The following is an 18,654-nucleotide window of genomic DNA, read 5'->3' on the forward strand; positions in this document are numbered from 1 at the left end:
AGAGCCTGACTATGATATCAAGTCTGAAGTTAAAAAAAAAAAGTAAGCTGGAAGAATGAGAAAATAATAATAATAATAATAATAATAATAATAATAATAATGAAAGAATCCCACTGTAAAGAGCATTATGGTGACAAGGACACTGAAGATACAGACCCTGAAAAAGTGAATGACTCCAAAATATTTATAAGCAAAGCCTCCAACAAATGCACAACTTGGGTACAAATTCAACTAGAATTCCTGAAAGAAATGAAGTATTTTAAAACATCTAAAACATTTTTGTAAAGGAAATGAGAACGTTAGAGGGAAAAAATGGAAAGGAAATGAGAGCTATGGGAGAAAGAAAGCATAGTATAAGAGACACAAAATCTTGCCAAAGCAACAAGCTTCCTGAAAATTAGAATGGACCAAATAGAAGCCTAGTTATTCCATTAGACAATAAGAAATGTTAAAACAAAGTTAAAAAAAACCTAGAAAAAATAGAAATATGAGATATTTCATAGCAGAAACAACTATTCTGGAAAACAGACTGAGGAGAAATTTAAGAATGATTGGGCTACTTGAATGCTATGACAAAAAAAACCCCTAGACATCACATTTTTAAAAAGCTTAAAATTGTCCAGAACTCTTAGTAAAGGTGATCTTTCTGGTGGTTCCTCCTATTGGTTCTAATGCCTACTTACAACATCACCAATATGGGGGCAGCTAGGTGGCACCCCAATTGCCTGAAAAACAAAAACAAAAACATCACCAATGTGAAAATATGTTTAATAGGAATGTATATGTATAGTCTATATCACATTGTGTGCCATCTTGGGGAGAGAAGCAGGGAGGGAGGGAGAGAAAAATTTAAAACTCAAAAGGTTATAGAAGTGATTGTTGATAAGTCAGAATAAATTAATTTTTTAAAAAAGAAGTAGAGGTGAAAGGAAAGCAGATATTAAAAAATTCCACTGGCCACCTCCTGAAAGAAACGCCAAAAGGAAAGCTCCCGGGAACACTGTGCCTTAATTCAGAGCTTACAAATCAAAGAAAACATACTGCAAGTAGCCAGAAAAAAAGAATTCAAGTACCAAGGAGGTGCATGCATGATTTTATATATGATTTAGTAGCTACCATTTAGAGTTAAGAATACAATCCTTGGTCCAAAAGATTAAGAATACAGGCTTATAGTCCAGGATAATTTATCCAAGTCATTCTGGCAAGATGGCAGAGTTAACCAGAAAATTCCAAGCTTTCCAAAATCCTCCATAAACAGACAGAACATGTCCTCACAATGAATGTAGAAGGGCAAAAATAAAGGGATAAAGCAGCTGTACTTCTAAGACAACTTGAGAGGATCTCAGAAAAGGTAATCTTCAGGGACTGAGGTTTGTTCTAAGTGAAGTTAACAAACAACAGTCCCCAGCCGTGGCTCATCAGGAAAGCAGACAACTTTTATATCACAAACTTTCATCTAAGGAACAGAGTGGGGACCAGACAGCTGAGTGGGGGAAAATTATAAAACCCCTGCTGTTTACAGACACCAAGCCTAGCAGTGCTGAGCAGACATGACCCTGGGCCATAGCTGTGAGGAGGAGTGAGCACATACCAGGTAAATGTGGTAACACAGGGAGCAAGAGCATTTTTGAGACAATGTGGCTGGGGGCCCTAACTGAAGCTTAGGGAAGGAGAGGAGGTTGAGCCCTAGGACAAGAAAAAAATAGCAAGGAGCACCTGAGGCCTGAGGCACCATTACCTACAACTCAGGATTGAAACTTAATTACAATAATAAGCTGCTAAAAATAAAATAACAAAAAATAAAAATTAGCAAGTGAAGGAGAAAGAACCCGATTATAGATAGCTACTACGGTATAAAAGATCTAGGTTCATATTCAGAAGAAGATAGTGAGATTAAAAAAATTACTACTCCTGTGCTGAAGAGTTAACATCAAATGGTCACAGCTCCAAAAAGAATTCTTGAAAGAATTTGAAAAAGACTTCAAAAGTCAAATAAGAGGTAGAGGAAAAATTAGAGAAAAAAAATAAAAGCAATCCAAGACAATTATGAGAAGAAAATTAATCAATTGGAAAAAAAAGATCCAAAATCTTAAGGAAGAAAACAACTTGAAAACTAGCATTGGGCAAGGGAATTGAATGATACTATAAGACAAAAAGAAATAATAAAATAAAATCAAAAGAATAAAAAAGAAGAGAATCTGAAATATCTTATTAGAAAAATAACTAATCTGGAGAAAAGATCTAGAAGAGGCAATATAAGAATTGTGTTGAGGTTTGGGGTGCTGGGACCCCCAAATCACAACACACTGGTCTTGTCTGAAAGAATTCAACCCAACCCTTCTTTCAGCCAAAGACAAGGTTTATTAGAACATCTATCATATTGGGCTGATTCTTAAGGAATCTGAACATTACTGAGCTATTGGCTAGATTGTAAAAATCTGAGCACCTTGATGGAGACAAGAAGGACCTTATATACAGAAAGACAGTGGGAGAGATGTAGGAGTGGCCAAGTAGCCGCAGGGATTGTGAGGTAATAGAATGCCAGGGACCTGGACCACATGGCCAAGGGAGAATGGAGCCTAGCTAGGATTAAGGGTGGGGAGTGGCCTGGGGCCATAAGAAGGTAAGACAATGGAGGGCAAGGCTAGGTTAAGGGTAACAGAGAATTGGGAGATTGGGTATATCCACAAGGAAAGGCCAGTTGATGAAATTATAGTTTCAGGCAAACCAGAGATTTGGCCTTGTGAGAAAGTCCAGGGTTTTTCCTTTTTGGGGTCCATATCCCATCCTCATCAGTTGGACCACTTGAAAGTTATGATAAAGGAAAAATTTTGATACAATATTACAAGAAATTATTAAGGAAAATTGCCCTGCAGTTCTAGAACAAGAGGGTAAAGTAGACATAGGAAAAAACCCACCATTCACCACCTGAAAGAGAGCCCAGGAAGAAAACTTACAGGAACATCATAGCCAAGTTTCAAAATTCCCAGGTTAAGGAGAAAATATTGCAAGCCACAAAAAAAAAAACAAACAATTTAAATACTATGGAGATACAACCAGGATTTTACATCACCTAGCAGCTTCTACACTAAATGACCGTAGGTTTTAAGAACATTATATTTTGAAGAGCAAAAATCTGGGGTTGCATCCAAGAATAAGTTACCCAGCAAAGTTGAATATAATCCTGAATGAAAAAAAAAGGCATTTAATGAACTGAAAGACTTTCAGGTATTTGTGCGATAAAACAACAATTCAGCACTCAATGGAAAATTTGATATATAAGATTCAGAAGAAATAAAAGGAAAATATTAAAGACCAATTATTAGAGACTCATTAAGGTATTTCTTAGAAGTAGACAGTCAAGTCATTATTAGGGTATTTGAAAGAAATGTTGGTTTTGACTTAAATATGATGGGGGTGATTCTAAAACACAAAATTGGACAGGAAAAGGTAAAAAAGTGCAATTATCTTATTCAAATGAGACATGAAAGAAGAACTAATGTTGAGGAAGCAATTAGGAGTGGAGGGCTGGTAAGACTAGGACCTTACTCTCCAGTTAAAGAGGGAACAACATATACATCTAAAAGGAAATAAAAGTATTTTAAAGAAATAAGAGATCTAAGGGACAGAATAAGGCTAGGACTTTTATTTTATTTATTATTATTTTTTAGGCAATTGGGATTAAGTGACTTGCCCAGGGTCACACAGCTAGTAAGCGTCAAGTGTTTGGTCTGAGGCCAGATTTGAACTTAGGTCCTCCTAACTCCAAGGCCAGAGCTCTATTCACTGCGCCATCTAGCTGCCCCAGGCCAGGACTTTTACAAGGATGTGTAGATTAAGATTCAGGGTAGGGGGAGAGAAGATAAGGGAGGGACTTTTAGAGGAGCTAGTAAATTAAGATTTAGGAGGGTAGGGAAAAGTATAAGGGAGGGACTCATAGAGAGGTGGGTAGAATAAGGAATAGGAAGGTAAGAGGAAAGGATAAAGTAATAGAGAGAAGGTAAAAAGGGAGGCTGAAGAAAACAATAGTGAGTACAAATAGGATGGAGAGGAATTTACAAATAGTAACCTATAAATTTGAATGTGAATAGAATGAACTCACCCATAAAACAGATGGATTAAAAATCAGAAAGCAACAATGTTGTTTATATGAAACACGCGAGATACACACTGTTAAAATGGAGGGTTGGAGTAGAATTTGTTATGCTTCAGGTGATGCAAAAAAGGCAGGGGTAGCAATCATGATCTCAGATAAAGTTAAGAATAAAAGAGATTTAGTCAAAAGAGATAAACAGGGTAACCACATTTTGATGAAAGGTACCAGAGACAATGAAGCAATCAATATCAATACTGAACCTATATGCACCAAATTTTAAAAAGAAAACTTAAATGAATTACAGGTAGAGATAGATAAAATACCACTGTATTATAGTAGTGGTGGATTTAGTGTTCCCATCTTGACTAGATAAATCTAACCCAAAAAAGACATAAGAAAGAAGTCAAGGAAGTGAATAGAATTTTAGATAAGCTAGATATGACAGATAACTGGAGAGAATAGAATAGCGATTTTCTCAGCCATTCACGTTACCTTTACAAAGATTGACCATATATTAGGACACAAAAATTTTATAGTTAAAAGCAGAAAGGCAGAAATATTGGGATCCTTTTCAGATCACAATGAAATAAAATTATGTTTAATAAGGGACCATAGAAACCTAGATTAAAACTAATTAGAAATTAAACAACCTAATCTTAAAGAATGAGTAGGTTAAAGAACAAATCATAGAAACAATAATTTCATTAAAGAGAATGACAATAATGAGACAATATATCAAAACCAATGGGATACAGCAAAAACAGTAATCAGAGGGAAATTTATATCTCTAAATCCCTACGTCAATAAAATAGAGAAAGAACAGACCAATGATTTGGGTATGCAATTAAAAACTAGGAAAAGAACAAACTAAAATTCACCAATTAAACATTAAATTGGAAATCTTAAAAATTAAAGGTGAAATTAATAAAATTGAGTATAAAAAACCCATTGAATTAAAATGAGTTGGTTTTATGGGGGAAAAAAAATCTGAAACCATTGGTTAATTTGACTTAAAAAAGAAAGAAGAAAACCAAATCATTAGTGTTAAAAATGAAAAGGGTGAAAATATCAATAATGAAAATGAAATTAAAGCAATTATAAGTTATTTTGTTATTTTGCCCAATTATATGCCAGTAAATTTAACTGTTTAAATGAAATGGACAAATATTTCTAAAAATATAAATGGTCTATTTCAGCAGAAGAAAAAATAGAATATCTAATAGACCTACTTTAGAAAAAGAAATTGAACAGACCGTAAATGAGCATCCTAAAGAAAAAAGCACCAGGACCAGATGTATTGACAAGTGAATTCTGTCAAATATTTAAAGATCAACTAATTCCAATATTAAACAAATTATTTGGAATAATAGGTAAAGAAGGGGTCATAACAAACTCTTTTTATGAAACAAATATGATACTGATACCTAAACCAGAAGAGTGAAAAGAGAATGAAAATTATAGACCAATTTCATTAATGAATATGGACGCAAAAATTCTAAAAATACTAGCTAAAACGTCACAACAATATATTACAAAGATTACACATGGTGACCAAGCAGGATTTATACCAGGAATGCAGGATTGGTTTAACATAAGGAAAACTATTAACATTTGATTATATCAATAACAGAAATAAAACTAGATCATGATTTTATCTCATATTTATAAAAAAACACTCAAAAGTATAGCTATAAATGGATTTTTCCTTAAATTTATAACACGTATTTACCTAAAACCATCAGCAAGCATTATTTGTAATGGGGATAAGCTAAAAGCCTTTTCAGTAAGATCAGGTGTGAAACAAGGATGCTCACTGTCACCAGTATTATTCAGTGTTCCTTTAGAAATCCTAGCAATAGCAATAAGAGAAGAAAAAGAAATAGAAGAAATCAGAATACGGAATGAGGTAATAAAACATCTCTTTTTGCAGATGATATGATGACATACTTGGGAAATCCCAAAGACACAACTACAAAGTTAGTTGAAACAATAATTTTAGCAAAGTTGTAGAATATAAAATAAATCCACATAAATAATCAGCATTCCTATATAGCACAAACAAAACCCTGCAAGAAGAGATAGTAAGAGATAATCCATTTAAAATAACTCTAGAGAGTATAAAATACCTATGAATACACCTGCCAAAACAAACACAGGAACCACATAAACAAAATTAAAAAAAATTTTTTTACAAATAAAATCAGATGTAAATAATTGGAGAAATATTAATTGTTCATGGGTAGGCAGGGCCAATATAATAAAAATGACAATTTGCTTAATCTAATTCACATATTCAACGCCATCCTAATTAAATTACCAAAAATTTATTTTATTGAATTGGAAAAAGTAATAACAAAATTCAATTGGAAGAACAAAAAAAATCAAGAATATCAGAAGAACTAATGAAAAAATAAAGGAAGGAGGTTTTGCAGTAAGCTATATTATAAGGCAGTAATTGTTAAAACTCTCTGGAACTGGCTAAGAAATAAAGAGGTAGATCAGTGGAACAGAGTAAACATATTGTAAATGAATATAACAACTTTGTATTTGACAAGTGTAAAGACTTCAGTTTTGGGAATAAGAATTCAGTATTTGGTAAAAAAAATCTATTGGGAAAATTGGAAAGCAGTCTTTGGAAACTGGGTAAAGACCAATATCTAACACCATTTACATATGTGACCTATATATAAAGGAGATATTGCAAGAAAATAAGAACATGGAACATATTACTTATCAGACTTATGTGTAGTTGAATAATTTATACATAAACTAGAGATAGAGAACAGTGTGAGGTATTAAATGATTATTTTGATTACACTAAATTTAAAAGTTTTTGTGCAAATAAACAAGTGTAGCCAAGATCAGAAGGAGAGCAGATAATTTGGAAAAACATTATTATAGATAGTTTCTCAGGTAAAGGTCTCATACCTAAAATATAAAAAGAACTTTGTCAAATCTATAAGACTATGAATTATGCCCCAACTGATAAAAGGTCAAATGATATGAATAGACAGTTTTCTAATGAAGAAATCAAAGTAATTGTAGTCATATGAAAAAATGCTCTAAATCATTATTGATTAGAGAAATGCAAATTAAAACAGCTTTGAGATATCATTTTACATTTATCAGATTGTCTAAAATGATTGAAGGGGAAAGCGACAAATGTTGGAAGGGATGTGGAAAAATTGGACACTAATTCATTAGTGGTAGAACTTCGAACTGATCATTTTGGAGAGCAATCAGGAAGTATGCCCCAAGAGTCATTAAACTACCTATATCCTTTGACTCCAGCAATACCACTACTAGGTTTATTTCCTAAGATGATCAGGGAAAAAGGAAAAGAACCTGTATGTTCTAAAATATTTAGAGCAGCTCTCTTTGTTGTGGCAATGAACTGGAAATTGAGGGGATGCTCATCAATTGAGGAATGGCTGAACAAGTTGCGTTACATGATTGAGATGGAATACTACTGTGCTATAAGAAATGATGAGTTCATTGATTATAGAAAAAAATGGATAGACGCATGAAATAATGAAGAGCAAAATGAGCAGAATCAAGAGAACATTGTATACAGTAACAGCCATATTGTTTTAAAACAACTTTGAGTAAGTCATTTTAACTATTGTAATACCCAAATTAACTGCAAAGGACCTTTGAACATCCAAAGAAAGAACTGATAAATACAAGTATGCATAGAATGATTTTACATATTTGTATAATACACACCTCTAAGGCAAGAAGAAAAAAAAAAGGGAAGAAAGTTACATGATAACTTCAATATGTATTTAAAAGGAATAGCAAGTTGACATAATAGATTTGCAGTTTCATGTGCAATCACCTTTTTTTTTTAAAATTCTACTATGTTATGGAAATGCTTGTTATGTCACAAATCAAAAAATTTTTAAAAGAATAACTTATCTAGCAATACTATGTATAATTCTCTAAGAACACACAAAATACTTATAGCTTTTTTTGAGGTGACAGAGTGAAAGAAGGGGGGGGTTGCTTATAAATTGAAAACAGGGCAGCTAGGTGGCCCAGTGTCTAGAGCACTGGGCTTGGAATCAATAAGACATCATGAGTTCAACTCTGGTCTCAGACACCAGCTGTATGACCCTAGGCCAGTCACTTAATCCAGTTTGCCTCAATTTCCTCATCTGTAAAATGATCTGGAGAAGGAAATGTCAGACCATTCCAGTATCTTTGCCAAAAAAACACCAAAATGGAGTCACAGACCATCAGACGTGACTGAAATGACTCAACAACAGATATATGGGGGAATGACTGAGTAACTTAAGGTTGATAAATGTGATAGAATATGATTATGTTTCAAGAAATGATGAATGATATGGTTTCAGAGAAACCTAAGAACACTTGTATGAACTGAAATAGTGATACGAACAGATCCAGGAGAACAGTATTGTAAAGAAAAACAACTTTGAAAGAACTAGGGGAGCAGCTAAGGGGCACAGTGAAGAGAGCACTGGCCCTGGAGTCAGGAGCACCTGACCTCAAATCTGGCCTCAGACACTTGATGCTTAACTAGGTGTGTGACCCTGGGCAAGTCACTTAACCCCATTGCCCAGCCAAAAAAGAACAAAGAACTAGGAACTCTGATCAATGACTAACCACAATTCCATGTTACCCACTTCCAAAGGTAAAAAATTGAGAGTTTATAATTACATAGATATGTATACATATACGCATATACACATAAATATATATTTCTGGGTGATTTCTTCTAGAAATGGTCAGTGTAGATTTTTTTTTACTGTAGTAATGGCAATTTTATTTTCTTTCACTGTCAAATTAGGGATGGGAGGGAAAAACCAAATGTTTGCTGATTGAAAAAATAATTTTAAAAGGAGATAATTGGTAATTTTGGAAAGAAGTTTCAGTTGAATGGTGAGGTAGGAAGCCAGACTGCAGAGAGTTGAAGAGTGACAGGAAATTAATTGGAGGCACTCATTATAGAAAGTCTTCTCAAAGAGTTAAGCCACAAAAAGGAGAGATATGGGATGATAGCTAGAAAAGATGAATTCCCGTCAATAGTTTTGTTTTTGGATTGGAGGGTGAGCATGAGCATGCTTTTAGACAGTAAAGAATCAGCCAGTAGGCAGAAAAAAATTGAAGATTAGTGAGAGTGGGGATCACAGAGGAGAAATTTGTTGAGGAGGGGATGTAACGAAATCCCTTGTGAAAGAGAAGGGCTGCCTTTTCATTTCAAAGAGATGAAGGGGAGTAGAGTGGGGGAAGGCATCTGCATGACAGGAGATGTGTAAAGAGAAAGGTGGCCTATTTTTGTGAAAAATAAAGGATTCTCAGCTGAGGAGGAGGGAGGAGTCATCGTTGGAATGGGTTCAGCCATTCCTCAATTCAGTTTTTTTTTTTAGAAAACCATATAGTGGTGGCATATAGTAGACATTTAATAAATTTTATTGACAACTTCCTGATCCCATCTCACAGTTGCTAGTGCCTTTCCTCTGACCCACAAAATGACCTTGTATTTATTTTGTTTATATTTATGAGTCTCCCAATAAAACTTCAAGAGAACGGAAGGCGTTTTAAGCACTACGACTGGCAGGTAGTGGTGCTTAAAATATTTGTTGAATTTTAACTCATATTAATTATGCAGGCTTTCCGAAGTTTAATCAACAATGGGTGTATCCCTTTCAATTAGAAGAGTACTACCAAAAGCCTACATAGTTTAAATCAATAAGAAATAACTAGTATAGGGTCAGTTAAACAATGTCTAAAAAAAGTCTTGAGTTCAATGGTCAATAGCTAAAATGCCTCATCTTCCTTTGCAGTCTTATTCCACACTACTCTTCCTTTACATACTCAAGTTCTAGTCAAACTGAGCTGCTTGCTGTTCTCCATATGTGACATTCCATCTCCCACCTCCAATGTTTTTGCATAAATGATTCCTCAAACCTTGGAATTCACTCCTTCTTCATCCATTCCCACATATTAAAAATTCTAGTTTCTTTCAAAGCATAGCTTAGGTAATGCCTCTTACATGAAACCTGATCCTTCAGGTTAGCACTCTCATCCTTGAAATGACCTTAAATAACATTACATATACTTTGTATTTGCTTATCTCTGCCCTTATCAGGCCCTGTAGAACTCAAAACTCCTTGAGGTCAGGGACTGTTTTATTTTTGCCCATGTATGCCCTGTGTGCCTGGCACAGTGCTTGAACTTAAGTTTCAAACTCTGAAAATCTGGTAAATGTGTTTCATCAGTTCAACCACACTGCTACCTAGGATTATAAACCTGGAAGACAATAACAATCTTAAAAATCCAAATTCCAGGAATCTCCTCAATCTTCACTCTTCATTCTTCTTTTAGGATGAAATCTTAATACTTCTCATATGCCGTCAGGCTTCTTGTACAGCAGTAGCCTTCCATTATACATGTTAGGTGTACATTATTTAGGTGCACAACTAAGTGGTTGTGTCTCCTTAAGCCATTCATTCAAAACCTACCAATGTCATAATTCCAGAACACTTCATACTCCTGAAGGAGGAAAGTTCAAGAGGGAAGGGAAGAAGAGAAGGAAAAATTTAGCTGAAACAGAATGACCCTTACACCCATACAACCTACTAAACTCCAGAAACTTTGAAGCTGTTGATCGCATGAACTCTTAAGAACGACCTTACAGACCTGACATTCATTGCCTTTCAACTTGAGTTAAAGAAAACAGATATAAAAACACAGATTCAATCCCTGGAGGCAGAGACAAAAATGTATGAAATATGCAAGATGGTTCGAAATATCCCACTTAAAAATGCACACAGAATTCCTTTTTTTTCTTACCTCAAACCCACACAAATAAGCAACCCCTATCCCTATTAGAGCTGCCTCTGAAAAATTCACTTAGCTCCCAATCCCACACAGCACATACTTGATTCTGGGCTGTGGCAGCTGGTTTGCGTAGCTGTGTACATTAACAAGGTGTTCCCACCTAGTCTCAAGGGGCGGAACTCTGGGTTGGGCCGACCATCACCAGGATGTCACTGAGGAGCCTCAGAATGGAACTGGTGGTAGCGGCTCTCAGGCTTCACCACTTCGGACCCCAGTTCTCCCGAAATCTCCTCCTCTTACGCCAACCTTTTCATTTCACCTCTTTGTACAAAGCAGAAGACTTCTCTTTTTTTCTAAACTCCACCGCCCCCAAATCTGCCCCTCTGGTTTCGGGGGTCTCAGAGGAAAAGAAGAAAGAAGAGGAGGAGAGGTGAGATAGGACGAATCGTAGAAACCCAGCTCCAGGGTCTCCTCTCTATCTATAGAAATAATGTACCCTCCGGTGCCCGCTAGTGAGTAGAATAGAGCCTCCTTCCTCCCTTGGCACTCTAGCAATTCTCTTTTCGTTTTTTTCTCCCCCTCCCCCCTCCCGCACCCGCCTCCATTCATACAACTGGTAGCAGGTGCATCTGAAGAGCTCTTGCATTCAAAACAGCAAAACGGGCTGCTTCTCTTGCTTACGGATGCTCCTCCATACCTCCGATTCCTACCCACGCTGGCAGGTCTCAACACCGACCTCTTCTAAAGGCAAGGTCATAATAGCGTACGAAGCAGAATGCCTGCAACAGTTCGCTAGCCCTTTTCTAGCCTTACCTATGGGCGACCAAAAATTGCTTCTCTCCTAGCAGCCAAACAGTTTTCGCGTACACCGGCATTTCCTGCTGTCCTGATACTTCCTGGAGTGACTGAGGTGGCAGGCAGGAGCGGCTTCGGCCAGGGTCTGCCTCCTCTCCCCCCTTTCACTTTCATTCTATTTCTGCAGGTCTCCGAAACGTCAACGCCTACCAGAGCCTGCTCAGCCTGGCTTGACTCTTCTTCCTCCTCCCTCCCCACATCACCCCCCACCACACCACTTGCTCGACTGGCTTTCAAACCAATAGAACCACGAGCTGTACAATACAAACAAAGAAACTCGACTAGTTGTTGCTTTTCTCACACAAATTTGTCTTGTTTCCTTCAACACTACCAAAAAAATCACTACAATATCGTTTTTCCTGAACTACATGGAATTGGAAGACTAGCGATAGAGTAGTATAGACATTAAGTCCTAAAATAATTCTCAAAAGAAGAATAGCAAGTTGTTATTCATAAGAAAGATTGCTTCGAATCACTAACAGGAAAAAAAATGCAAATCAAAGCAACTCTGAAGTTTTACTGATTACCCAGCACACCGACAAAAATGATAAAATGTGGGAATGGTCATTGTCAGAGAGGTTGTAGACCAACTGGGACACATGCACTATTGATAGAATTGTGAAGTAGAAACTGACTAAAATATACATATTCTTTGACCCAGAGCTTTCCTGCTAACAATATGCCCCCAAGGGTCAATAACAAAAGAAATATTCATATACATCAAAATATTTCATTCATCCATTCGTATGTATGTTTAAAGCTGGAACTCCCTATCTTACCCTGCAAGTATGGGGCTGCCGCACAGATCAGGTTGGGAGCATTGTTTGTTCTTCCATAGGCAATCTGCTCCCAGAGGCTTACCATATTAATGTCAAATTTAGTGTGAACACTCAATCAGCATAGTCTATTGCTAAATTTATTATTTAGAACTGGGGTCCGAAGTGGTGAAGCCTGAGAGCCGCTACCACCAGTTCCATTCTGAGGCTCCTCAGTGACATCCTGGTGATGGTCGGCCCAACCCAGAGTTCCGCCCCATGAGCCTAGGTGGGAACACCTTGTTAATGTACACAGCTACGCAAACCAGCTGCCACAGCCCAGAATCAAGTATGTGCTGTGTGGGATTGGGAGCTAAGTGAATTTTTCAGAGGCAGCTCTAATAGGGATAGGGGGTGCTTATTTGTGTGGGTTTGGGGTAAGACAAAAAAAGGAATTCTGTGTGCATTTTTAAGTGGGATATTTCGTATTATTCATAGTCTATCCCTAAATTTAAGAGACCCACTAGCCTCAGCCTCCCCCTGGAGGGAGTTGTATGTGCGTACCATCTCACCCGGCTACAGTAAAACATTTATGGCAGCACTTTTTCTTTTTTGTAAATAACTGGAAACAAAGTTAGATGTCTATCAATTGGGGAATGGCTAAAGAAGTTGTGGTACATGAATGTAATCAATTATTAGCCTTAAAATACTATGAATATAAAGAATGCAAAGAAGCATAGGAAGATATAAATGGATACAATATACACAACGATTACAGCAATGTAAATGGAAAGAACTCTAAAGAAGAGATACAGGAATGTACTTCTTTTGTTACAGAGGTGAGAGAGCTGTGAGGGTAAAACTCTCTACATAATGTATTTGGTTGCTATATTGGTTAGCTTTTCTGTTCTTGTCCTTCCCTTTTTAATTCTTTGTTATAAAAGATGGCTCTTTTGGAAGGGAGCGGAAGGGGTATTTTGGAAAACAGGTAATATGAGAACAAAGATAATCAATAAAAGTCAAGAAAAATGAAAATTCTCCACTCCCGACATTGTGAATGTTTTGAGGAAGATAAAATAAATTCCATTAAGAATTTCTCTTTGTTCTCTCTCAGCTAAACAGCATCTGTTTCAGTTCCATGGGGCTCTATGATTTTGCTCTGCCAGATGGCTCCTTTCCTTTACCCCTATGTTGTGAACATTGATTGATAGTTTCTGAGCCCATTATTATTTGCAAAATGTTATTCCTACAATAGCACAGTAAGTTAGTGAATTCTCATATTACAGACAAGTAAATTGAGTGTCAATAAGCTTATGAGTTGACCACAGATATGCCACAAAAAAAATTATCACAACTGGAACATGAACCCCAAGATTCTCTCAGTCCTCTGCTCTTTCATGAGAAAGAGCTGTCCCATCTTTCCTATACTACTTTATATACAAAAAACTTGGAAATGCTTCCACATAATTCATTTGCTATTTGCAACACTCTTTTGAGTCACAATGAGGTATCATTGTCAACCAAAAGTCTCATAGAAACAGTCAAGATAAATTTTACTTAACAGAATGAAAGATTTTGGTTGTTGATTACAATTTTTAAAATGTACTTTAAGACTAGGTAAGATCTCTGGCTTCCTTCTGGTTTTAGATAAAGTCTTACCTTCCATAAGAAACCTTTCTGAATCCCCATAAATGTTAGTGTTTTCCTTTATTATCTCCAATTTATCCTGTACATATTAAATTTGTAATATAACAGTTTTTTTGTTGACTATCTCATTACACTTGAGGGCAAGGACTGGTTTTGTTGTTTTGTTTTGTCTTTCTTTGTATCCTTGGTGATAGGCACAGCATTTATCACGTGGTAAGTGCTTATAAATATGCTTATAATAACAATAATGTTTATAATGCTTATAAATGCTTGTTGACTTCTTGACAATAATATAGAATGCTTTAAGATAACTAAAGTGCTTGTCTTTATATACACTATTTCTTTTCATCCTCAAAATAACCCTGTGAGGTCAATCCCATAGTTATCATTAGTCCCATTTTATAGATGAAACTGATGCTCAGAGTATTTAAGCCACTCCCATAGTTATATAGCACTGGAGGTGGGATTCAAAACCAAGTCTTTCTTGATGCCAAGTCCAGCATTCTTTCCACTTCATTATGTACCTTTCATCTCAGAATATGTTGTGAATAAATTGAATTTTTAAATCAATTAACATTTTTGTAAATAAAATAATTAAAAAGACTGAGAACTTTTGTAAAAAGTCCCCCCCCTCCTTAAAAGCAGCATGGTATAATGGAATCAGTACTGGGTCAGAATTCAAATTCAAATTTCAGCTTTGTTATTCTCTATAGATAATCACGACACCATTGTTTCATTTACAACCCATCCATCTGCCCACCTACCTAGGCCTCTTCCTCCCAACCTACTCCTCCTCACCTGGAACAGGACCCTTGACACTGGATCACCATACTGGGGACTTCCAGAATGCAAACCCCAAGTCACTGGGAAAATTAATCCATTGACCTTGGGAGCTTCCACCTTACAGCCTAAAATTTGGTTGATTCGTGTCTATGTATGCTAAACTATCCCACCCAGCCTTCAATGTCAACATGACATCATTGCCAATGCACAGAGATGTATAAGGCATAGCTACCATATAACAACTTGGGAATCCTTAGCAGTGGTAAGAGTTATTACAGGACTTTGACCTGTTAAACCAATTTATGCCTTCTACAGCCAACACTCCTCTTTTTGTTTATGATTATCATGAGGAAAGTAGTATGATTCAATGGAAAGAACACTGGATTAGGAATCAAAGTACCTGGGTTTGCTGGCTCTGCCACCTTGATCTTCATTGAGTCACTCAATTTTTCTGCCCCTCACTATCCAAGGCTGATAGAGTGCTGGACCTGGAGTCAGGAAGACCTGAGTTCAAATCTGTCATATGACCCTGGGCAAGTCACTTAACTCTGCCTCAGTTTTTTTTTTTAATTGTGAAATGAACTGGAGAAGGCAATAGCAAACCACTCCGGTATCTTTCCCAAGGAAACCTCAAATGAGGTCATGAAGAGTTGGAAATGACTGAAAGTACTGAAGAACAACAAAAGTAGATGCATAAACTGGAAGCAGTTTATGTATTTGCTGTATATGTGTCTTGGTTTGTGGCTATATATGAGGCCACAGTATAGAATTTGATCCCAATCTGTCAGGGAAGAGTAATAAAAATAATATAAAACTTTAAAAGTTGTAGAATCATTATATTCCTTTTCTTTCTATAATGCCCCTAAATGTATTCTTTCCCTAAAAGAAGAGGAAGCCATCCCTATCGTTGAGACTTGATAGGTCCAAGTAGATAATTCTCAATCCTAGTCTCTGCTGGCACAGCTAGTTTCTTGATGGCTTCTGGCCATAACTACTGCAGTTGGGTCTAGACTACTTCAGAAATAATGGGTAACCCTCTGGTGGCCATTTTTTGATATAAAATTGCTCCAGTCTTTAAAACTACTTTAGTCTCACAAATAACACAAACGAGTTGCTTTGATTTGCAAAAGCCAACAATGGTGCCAAAATGGCAATTAAATAAGTCATTTCTCAAGTAAACAATCTTCAAATGGTGTCAAGGATTCAAATTGTTCCTATTTGTCTTTATCTTGGGTGGCTAGGTGTGGCAGTAAGTGTTTTAGAAGTGGAGTCTAGAAATCCTGAGTTCAGATCCAGCTGTATGATTCTGACCAAGTCACTTAACTTCTGTAAACTTGTTTCCTCATCTGTAAAAAGGTGATAATAATAGCACCTACTTCACAGGGTTTTTGTGAGAAACATATGAAATAATATTTCTAAAGCACTTAGTGCATAGAAGTTGTTTAATAGATGCTTGTTTCTTTTTTCTTACTCTTTTCTCTCTGGATTTTTTTTTTAATGAATCTACTCTCTCCTAGTTTACCTACCTGTCTGACCACTCCTCAGTCTTCTTTCTTTGCTGGCTCTTCAGGTAGGTCATGCCTCTTAATCATGGGTGTCCCATAGGGCTCTGTCTTAATCCCTCATCTCTTATTCCTCTATAATATTTCACTTGTTGATCTCATGAGCTCCCATGGATTCAATCATCATCTTTACGCTGGTGATTCATAAACCAACTTATCTAGCCTTTACCTCTGCTGACCTTCAGTCTGGCATCTCTAACTGCCTCCTGGATGATCTGTAAACATCTTAAATGCAACATATCCACAACTGAAGTAATTATCATTCTCCACCCTCCTCCCAAACTCTCCTTCCTTCCAAACTTCCTTATTACTGTCAAAGCCACCATCATTTTCTTAAAACCTAGATGTCATTCTGGACACCTCACTCTCTTTTACAGGCCCCTCCCTGCCCTCAATCCAATCTGTTGCCAAGACCTGCTATATCTTCTCCGACACTGCTACCACCCAACCGCAGGCTTTCATCCCCTTCTGCCTGGCTCCATGCAATAGTTGCTGATTGGCCTCAGCACCACATCTCTCCCCATTCCAGTCCATTCTCCATTCAAGTGACAAAGTGATTTTCCTAAAGCTCAGATCTGATCATGTCATTGCTCCCTCCCTCCCACTTAATGATCTGCAGTGGCTCCCTATCACTTCCAAAATCAAATTCCTCTATTGGGTGTTCAAAGGCCCTCATAATCTGGTCCCCTTCTAACTTTCCAGTCTTCTTACAGTTTATACCCTCCCCTCACCACAAACCCCCCACTCTATGATTTAATGACACTGGCCTGCTTGCTGTTCCCTACACATAACATTCATCTGCAAACTCTGGGCATTTTCTTTGGCTATTCCTCATGCTTAGAATGCTCTTACTTCATCATCTCTGACTCCTGGATTCCCTGGCTTATTTTCAGTCTACACTAAAATCTCATCTTCGATAGTTGTTTAGAAGTATACATATTGTTTACTAAATTATACCAAACAAATGCTTATCTTGTAAATAAAAACTTATATAACTCATTCAGTTACAAAATGGAGACTTCAAACAAAATGGAGTCAGTGATATTAAGTTAAAAAAATATTTTACTACAGCAGGAAAATATAAAAAGAAAAATTCATTCAAAATAATTACTGTCTACACCTCAAAAATATGAATGCAACTATAAAATATTCTTCAAAAAATGGGGATATTAATTGTTTATGGTTGAACTAACTTAATAAAAATAATAGTACTACCTAGATTAAATTTTTCAACTTTTTTCAAATCATAGAACAAGCTATTAAAGTTACTTTATAAAGCTAGAAAAAATGATGGAAAAAATTTATCTGGAGGTAAAAAGGTCCAGAACCTCAAGAAAAAGAATGTCCAAATACAAAATGAAGGAATTGGAACTAAAGAACAATTTACTTACTGGCTACATAACCCTGGGCAAGTCACTTCACTTCTATTTCCCTCAGTTTCCTCATCTCTAAATAAGGATAATAAAAGTAGCTACCTCTTAGGGTGGTTGTGTGGATCAAATGAAATAATAACCTTAAAGGGCTTAGCACAATACCTGGAACATAGTAAGCATTATAAAAATGTTAGTTTCTTCTTATTAATTAGGGAAAAGATCTAGGACTTTTAGTAGACTGCAATTCCAATATGAACCAGAAGTTTGTCATGGGCAACCAACCAAAGCTGATGTGATTTAATATATACTGATAGGTAGGAGCACCGAGGTTTTAGAAGTTCAAAGCATTTAGGCCTTGATTGCTGATACACTCGTACGACGAAGAAGGAAATTGGACTAAGAGAGTCTCCTTAGCCTATTTTTTGTTCTGGTTTAAATTCCTTGGAGAGCAAAATCAGAGACAATTTTTGGGAATGAAGTTAGGTGGCACAATGGATAGAGCCCAGCTTGGAGTTAGGAAGACTTGAATTCAAATTTGGCCTCAGACACTTATTAGATGTGTGACCCTAGGCAAGTCACTTAACCCTGTTTGCCTCAGTTTCCCCATCAGTAAAATGAGTTGGAGAAGGAAGTAGCAAACCACTTCAACATCTTTGACAAGAAATCCCCAAATGGGGTCACGAAGTGTCAGGAGTAGGGCACAACAACAATCAGCAAGTTTAGCAGAACTCAAGATTAGATTGCTACCAGTAAGAGAAAGCTTTAATCTCCAGATT

At 36.5% G+C, this 18,654-nt stretch overlaps 1 protein-coding gene across 3 annotated transcripts in view; it reads right to left on the minus strand.

The window, feature by feature from the left end:
* The window catches only part of SLC37A1 (solute carrier family 37 member 1), a 175,819-nt gene extending 163,917 nt beyond the window's left edge, over positions 1-11,902 (minus strand). For 2 of the 3 annotated variants that reach the window (XM_020973886.2, XM_078146507.1), the window contains exon 1: positions 11,717-11,902. The gene's annotated coding sequence lies outside the window, so the exon portion shown is untranslated. The remainder of the gene's footprint in view (positions 1-11,716) is intronic. The other variant, XM_020973884.2, reaches the window with a different exon arrangement.
* Positions 11,903-18,654: the final 6,752 nt, after the last annotated feature.

This window comes from Phascolarctos cinereus, unplaced genomic scaffold (assembly GCF_003287225.1).
Source record: "Phascolarctos cinereus isolate Bilbo 61053 unplaced genomic scaffold, phaCin_HiC Scaffold_726;HRSCAF=1367, whole genome shotgun sequence".
Classification (NCBI taxonomy): Eukaryota; Metazoa; Chordata; class Mammalia; order Diprotodontia; family Phascolarctidae; genus Phascolarctos; species Phascolarctos cinereus.